This window comes from Pseudochaenichthys georgianus, chromosome 11 (genome assembly GCF_902827115.2).
Source record: "Pseudochaenichthys georgianus chromosome 11, fPseGeo1.2, whole genome shotgun sequence".
In the NCBI taxonomy this organism is placed as follows: Eukaryota; Metazoa; Chordata; class Actinopteri; order Perciformes; family Channichthyidae; genus Pseudochaenichthys; species Pseudochaenichthys georgianus.
In genome coordinates this window covers 5,862,501-5,869,190 of record NC_047513.1, presented here as the reverse complement: position 1 = coordinate 5,869,190, position 6,690 = coordinate 5,862,501, and the positions used below count along the sequence as shown (strand labels likewise).

Here is a 6,690-nt window from a genome sequence, read left to right as displayed (position 1 = left end):
AATGTACAATGGCTTCACATTAAAAGCATTAAAGACAAAACAGGCTGGCTTTTATTGTGAAGCAGTCACAGGAAATGCAATGTGTTTGTCTCTGAGGTTTTCTCTGACTGTGTTTCCTTATTAAAAATGCTCACACAAATCAAGTCAGCAGCACAATGTTTGTATGTTGACAGCAGTATGTGACAACTAAAACTATTTGTGGCATATGCGGTGACATTTGCTGCGCTGTAAACAGAAACACTGGTTGCTACTCTGTCCTATTTCTGATAAAGTAGCTGCTCAATCTTAATGATCATAACTTTTAAAAATTAATACATTTTACCTCACTTTACCTTAATATTATGGAGTTAACTTTGATTGTACAATGTCACTGCTGTGGAACAATAACACTATATGCGTTTATGTTCCCTATAGGCCTCACTTTCTACGGCTGAATAGCCCTGTTGAAGGAAGCTAGCAAAGAAGGCAAAGAGGAAGAATGATAAAGAACATTATTTCTACTAAGCTAGCTTACTGAAGTATAAAAGTTAGCGCTGAGCTTCAGCCTGCAATGTTCAAAACAACAGATAAAGCCAGAAATCTAGGTAGTCATGGACTCTGACCTGAGTTTCAACAGTCACATTAAAACAGTTACTAAATCAGCCTACCATCACCTAAAGAACATATCTAGGATTAAAAGACTAATGTCACAGCAGGATTTGGAGACACTTGTCCATGCTTTTATCTTCAGTAGACTCGACTACTGCAATGGTGTCTTCACAGGTCTCACTAAAACATCTATTAGAAAGCTGCAGCTGATTCAGAACGCCGCTGCTCGAGTCCTCACTAACACTAAGAAAGTGGATCACATCACTCCTGTTCTGAAGTCTTTACACTGGCTTCCTGTGTGTCAAAGAATAGATTTCAAAATACTGCTGCTGGTTTATAAAGCACTGAATGGTTTAGGCCCAAAATACATTTCTGACCTCCTGCTAAATTATGAACCATCCAGATCTCTCAGGTCTTCAGGGACTGGTCAGCTTTCTGTCCCCAGAGTCAGAACTAAACATGGAGAAGCAGCGTTCAGTTATTATGCTCCAAATATCTGGAACAAACTCCCAGAAACCTGCAGGTCCGCAGCAACTCTGACTACTTTTAAATCCAGGCTGAAGACTTTTCTTTTTGTCGCTGCTTTTAATTGAACTATTCATATCTTAAACTGCACTATAACTTTTATTATCTTTGCTTTTTGTCTTTGCTTTTAAATTAGTGTTTCTAGATATCATTTTATAATATGTTTCTTAATGCTCTTAATGTCTTTCATTTTTGTAAAGCATTTTGAATTGCTTTGTGTTGAAAGGTGCTATATAAATAAACTTGCCTTGCCTTGCCTTACTAAGTAACAACCCTGTCTACTTATTAACACAACTGAATGTTTTAATCTGCCTTTATAAAAGCATAGAGATGTGAGTTTGTAGTTGTTTCTTGCTTTGGACAATAGGCCTACAGTCATAGGCGGCGCGTGAGGCTCAGGTTTGGGAAGGCTAAATAACTTGTTTTACCTGACGCTGCCTGCCTCCGGCGTCTATAGAAAAGAGATCAACTCAGTGAAAGCACGGGCACCGCCTGATCAGAGCTCAGTGTGCGGAGTTTAAATCTATTAAGTATAAAGGAAATACAGTTTAAACTGCCGTATGAAGAGAAGACGCCGACGTGTCACACTTATCATTCATATCACATTATCAATCAGATCATCGATCATATAATATCATAATATATCATATATTTCCTTACCTGAGTCAGCTGAGCCGTATCTGGCCGTGCAACACTTACATTGTCACATAGGCCTACTGTATGCAGAAGTATTATTTTAAGCAACACATTAAGTTGACGAAATACTCAAGTCAAATGTAATTAAAGTCAGATCGTGTTTTAGACGGGGCAGTGATATCATAAACCTGTTAATGTACGCATTCAGACACTTTTTCTGTTACCAGCTGTATTCACCTTGCAGGTGCAACTATGTGGCTTGTATCCTAGATTATATGTTTAAGTCATGGATGTTTAAAGTTCATATTTGTCTAATATTAGTTTACTTTTCATTAATGAAGTATGACGCTGCGCTAGGCTACACTTATCCCTGTTTGTGATTGGTCAAATGTTGCTAACCCCGCCCCTTTCACGTGAACACGCTGGAGAGAAAAACCCTGGCTTGATTTACCGAGTTGATAACCAGCGTCGTAGGACCGCTTAGCGAGAGCGTGTTTGTTAGTTAGTTAAGATATCATACCTCAAACGTATCCAGGGTATGTTGAACTGGCTTCGTAGTACACGGCACAGGTGGCTGCATAGCAGCGCTAATGTCAAAGACACACACATTATACATTATATTTTTCTTTTACCATGCAGTGACACAAATATTTGGGAAGGCTTAGCCTTCCCTAGCCTACAGTACCCGCCGCCCCTGCCTACAGTACTGTTAGCCAGGCTGCTAACGGTAAGTTGCTAACCATATATGTACACGTATCTTCTTGTTTATATTAAAAATAACAGACACAAAAATACGTTAGCGCAGTTCGCATTGCGCAGTTTGTTTGGAAACTCTGTGTACTGTGTTGTTGGTAGGTCGGATAAAACAACAAGATTACTTCAGGAAATTGTGTCCATTCAACGTTTTCATTGTTACCAAGGTGGTTGCTAGGGACGCTGGTATCGATATTTCTTCTGTTATATTGTGTAACTGTTTAATGGTGTTATCTTTATTGCTACTCCCTTCCACGTCAATTTATAGTGTTGGTCCACAGCGCAAACGTAGGCTATTAGTTTAACAAAATCTGAATCTAAAATTGTGGCATAGATCTACGTTATTTTCCCTGTGCAATTCTCCATTTACTCAACAATAACACATAATTATCCTTGTGTTTATTTATTTTTTTGATTAATAAACACAAGTTGGTGTCCGTCAGGACCGAGGGTCGGAGCAGCTCATTTACACCAGGAAGTAAGTATTCTCTCCGCTTCTCTTGACAAACCCTGTGATAGTCCTCAAGCTCTGTGATTGGATGTTTGAGTGTGCTCCGAGGGTTACGCCGAGCGTCGAACAGCACTTGAAATGGGATGGAACCACGGCAAACTGTCCAAAACTGGATTTGAACGGGTCCACCGCGTCCCCCCTCCCCCACCCCGTCCCCAGAACTACACATGCTGGCTATTTTGTTTCGCAACATGTTCTCTATGGCACGTCTCTACTGGGAATTGTAGTTTTAAAAGACGTTTTTGTATTTCCCATAATAAGAAGTTGCCAGTATTAAACTGTGTACATCCCTGGAGGTTTAGGGGATAGGAAACACTCACATTTAAAACATATAATTAATAAATGGGTGAAAATTGCTCGTGCCCATAATGGGCAGCATTAATATATACCCACACGACAGCTAAGGTCAGAAGAGCTTTATTTAACAGCTGGTCTTATGTCTGTGACCCCTCCTGTTGTTCATTGATAAGCCTGAAACATGCACTTGTCAAGGTTCAGAGGCAAATATGGCAGTAGCCATCGATCATCTTAAGATAAGATATACTTTATTGATCCCAAGTTGGAAACATTTGTGTTACATCAGCATGTGTAACAGTTGTAAATATGGTGTTTATTTGTAAATCATTTAGTATAATCACACACATTCTGTGTTTTATATTTAATAATTCTGTGTTCTTTATTTATTGATTGTTCAATACCTGACAAGGTCGGAGATGAAAAACTTGGGTTGCAGGTTCCTCAACAGTGCATTACAAGACATCTATGTGTGTATACCTCCACCATTAAACTGTCGTATTCTGCACATTTCTTATACTATCTACATACATCTTATATAAGAGTATAATACACATGTATAATATCAGTTACATTATCTTAAATTAAATCTATCGTTTTTACAATTCTTGATCACGGCAGCTACCTGACGTTATAATCACACGTTACTACAGCTTAAGCACTCACAACTCTCCTTCTCTTAGCGACTGTAACTCCACAGTTGCTTACACTTCTTTCGGTTTTGCTAACGGTAGCTACTTTAGCTTGATAGCTAACCATGGCTACTTCCCCACCCTCGGGTGCTATTTCCTGCTCTATCTGTCTTATGTTTGGCTACTTCCCTTCCTCCTTTACTGGTACCGATAAGCCTGCGTGTGTTAAATGTAGTACAGTTGCTAGGTTGGAGTTGGAATCATAGCCATAGAAGCCCGGCTCCGCATTTTAGAAAGTAACTCAGCTACATTAAAAACCCATGTTAGCCGGTATAGACCGGCAAGAGTACTTGTACTAGCCGTTCCCCGGCAACTCCTGAGCAGCTTGAAGACTGGGTGATTGCTCAGAAGGGGCATAAAGCGAGACTCGCAGGTTCGCACCAACCCGTTCACTTATCTAACAGATTTTCTCAACTCAGCGAGACACCCGCTGAGAAGCCAACTCTGGTTATTGGTAGCTCTATTATGAGACACGTGAATTTAGAGACCGAAGCCTCCACAGTCACATGCATTCCGGGGGCCAGAGTGGGCAACGTTAAGGCGCATCTTAAACGGCTGGTTAAAATTAAACGTAAATACAATAGGATTGTTATTCACGTCGGTGGTAATGATGTTCGTTTACGCCAATCAGAATGCACCAAAGATAATGTGGCGTCGGTGTGTAGTTATGCTAAAACAATGTCGGACACTGTAATTTTCTCTGGTCCCCTCCCCAATCTGATCAATGACGACATGTATAGCCGCATGTCATCATTTCAGCGCTGGTTGTCTTGGTGGTGCCCAGCAAACAATGTGGGCTTCGTAAATAATTGGACAGCCTTCTGGGGAGAACCTGGTCTGATTAAGAGAGACGGCATTCATCCTACTTTGGAAGGTGCAGATCTAATTTCGGCAAACATTTCAGGGCTTTGTGGACTTAATCCATGACAAAGTGGAGTTGAGACCAGGAGGCGGAGTCGCAGTCTTACACACTTCTCTGCGCTTCTCTGCGCTCCTCTGCGCTCTCTCCAATAAAATACCCAATATTAACGGTGTGTGCGTCTGCCCAAGGACAATTTAAAGTAAAACCTAATAGAGGACTTAATAAAACTTAATAAAATAACTTATTAAAACTTAATAAAATAATAATAATAAATAATAATAAAACTTAATAAAAGTAAATGTAAACACTTCTACAGTGCAACAAAACAGGAAGATTAAATGTGGACTCTTAAACATAAGATCTTTAGCATCTAAAGCAATATTGATAAATGATTTAATATCAGATTATAATATTGATATATGCTGTCTCACTGAAACTTGGTTGAGGCACGAAGAATATGTCAGCATAAATGAGGCCACTCCACCCAGCCATATCAATACTCATATTGCCCGAGGCACAGGCCGAGGAGGTGGAGTTGCAGAAATCTTTTAAAGTTTACTTCTCAATACTAAACCAAAATTAAATTATACCTCCTTTGAAAGCCTTGTTTTTAGTCTTACGCATCCGACATGGAAAACTTTGCAGCCAATCTTATTTGTTACAGTGTACCGTCCACCAGGTCCTTATTCAGAATTGTTATCAGAATTCTCTGAGTTTTTATCAACTTTGGTTCTTAAAACAGATAAGTAATTATTGTAGGTGACTTTAATATTCATGTTGACGAGGATAAAAATAGCCTTACTGTTTCATTTAACTCTATATTAGATTCTGTTGGTTTCTGTCAGAGTGTAAATAAACCAACCCACTGCTATAATCACACTCTCGACCTTGTTCTGACTTATGGTATTGAAATTGAGCAACTATTAGTCGAAGCCCATAATGCTGCTTTATCCGACCATTTCTTACTAACTTTTGAAGTACTGCTACTAGACTACAAACCATTAGTAAAAAGCTCCTGCGGGAGAAACCTATCTGTTAGTGCTATAGCCAAATTTAAGGAAGAGATTCCATCAATCCTTAACTCGATAGCATGTCTGCATGTAGGGGAGGAAACTTATAGAATAAGAATAAGGCAAGATTTCTTTTCAGCACTGTAGCCCGGCTGACAGAGAGCCACAGCTCGATTGAGCCTTCTATTACTATAGCACTCAGTAGCAATGATTTTATGTGCTTTTTTAACGATAAAATTGTTACTCTTAGAAACAAAATCAATGACCTTTTGCCTTTGACCAGTATTGTGTTATCAACAGCTCCTGGAAATGTAAGCTCTAATATTACACTAGACAGTAAACTAGAATGCTTTTCAGCCATAAACCTTGAACAATTAAATTCAATGATTTTTTTCTTCTAAACCATCAACGTGTATCTTAGACCCGATTCGAACTAAGCTGTTGAAGGAAGTTTTTCCATTAATTAGCACTTCTTTAGTAAATATTATGAATATATCTTTATTATCAGGCTATGTTCCACAATCATTCAAAGTAGCAGTGATAAAACCTCTTCTTAAAAAGCACAACCTCGATCCAGAGGTTTTAGCCAATTATAGACCAATTTCTAATCTTCCATTCCTCTCAACATTTCTTGAGAAAGCAGTCGCAAAACAGTTGTGTGATTGCTTAAAAAACAACGATTTATTTGAAGATTTTCAGTCTGGCTTTAGAACACATCATAGCACAGAGACAGCCCTGGTTAAAGTCACAAATGACCTTCTAATAGCCTCTGACAAGGGACTTGTCTCTATTCTTGTTTTGCTCAATCTCAGTGCTGCA

General features: G+C 39.1%; 1 pseudogene; it reads left to right on the top strand.

Annotated features, from left to right (window-relative positions):
• Nucleotides 1–4,064: 4,064 nt before the first annotated feature.
• LOC139434814 (uncharacterized) lies at nucleotides 4,065–4,926 on the top strand (annotated as a pseudogene).
• The last annotated feature ends 1,764 nt before the right edge of the window (nucleotides 4,927–6,690 follow it).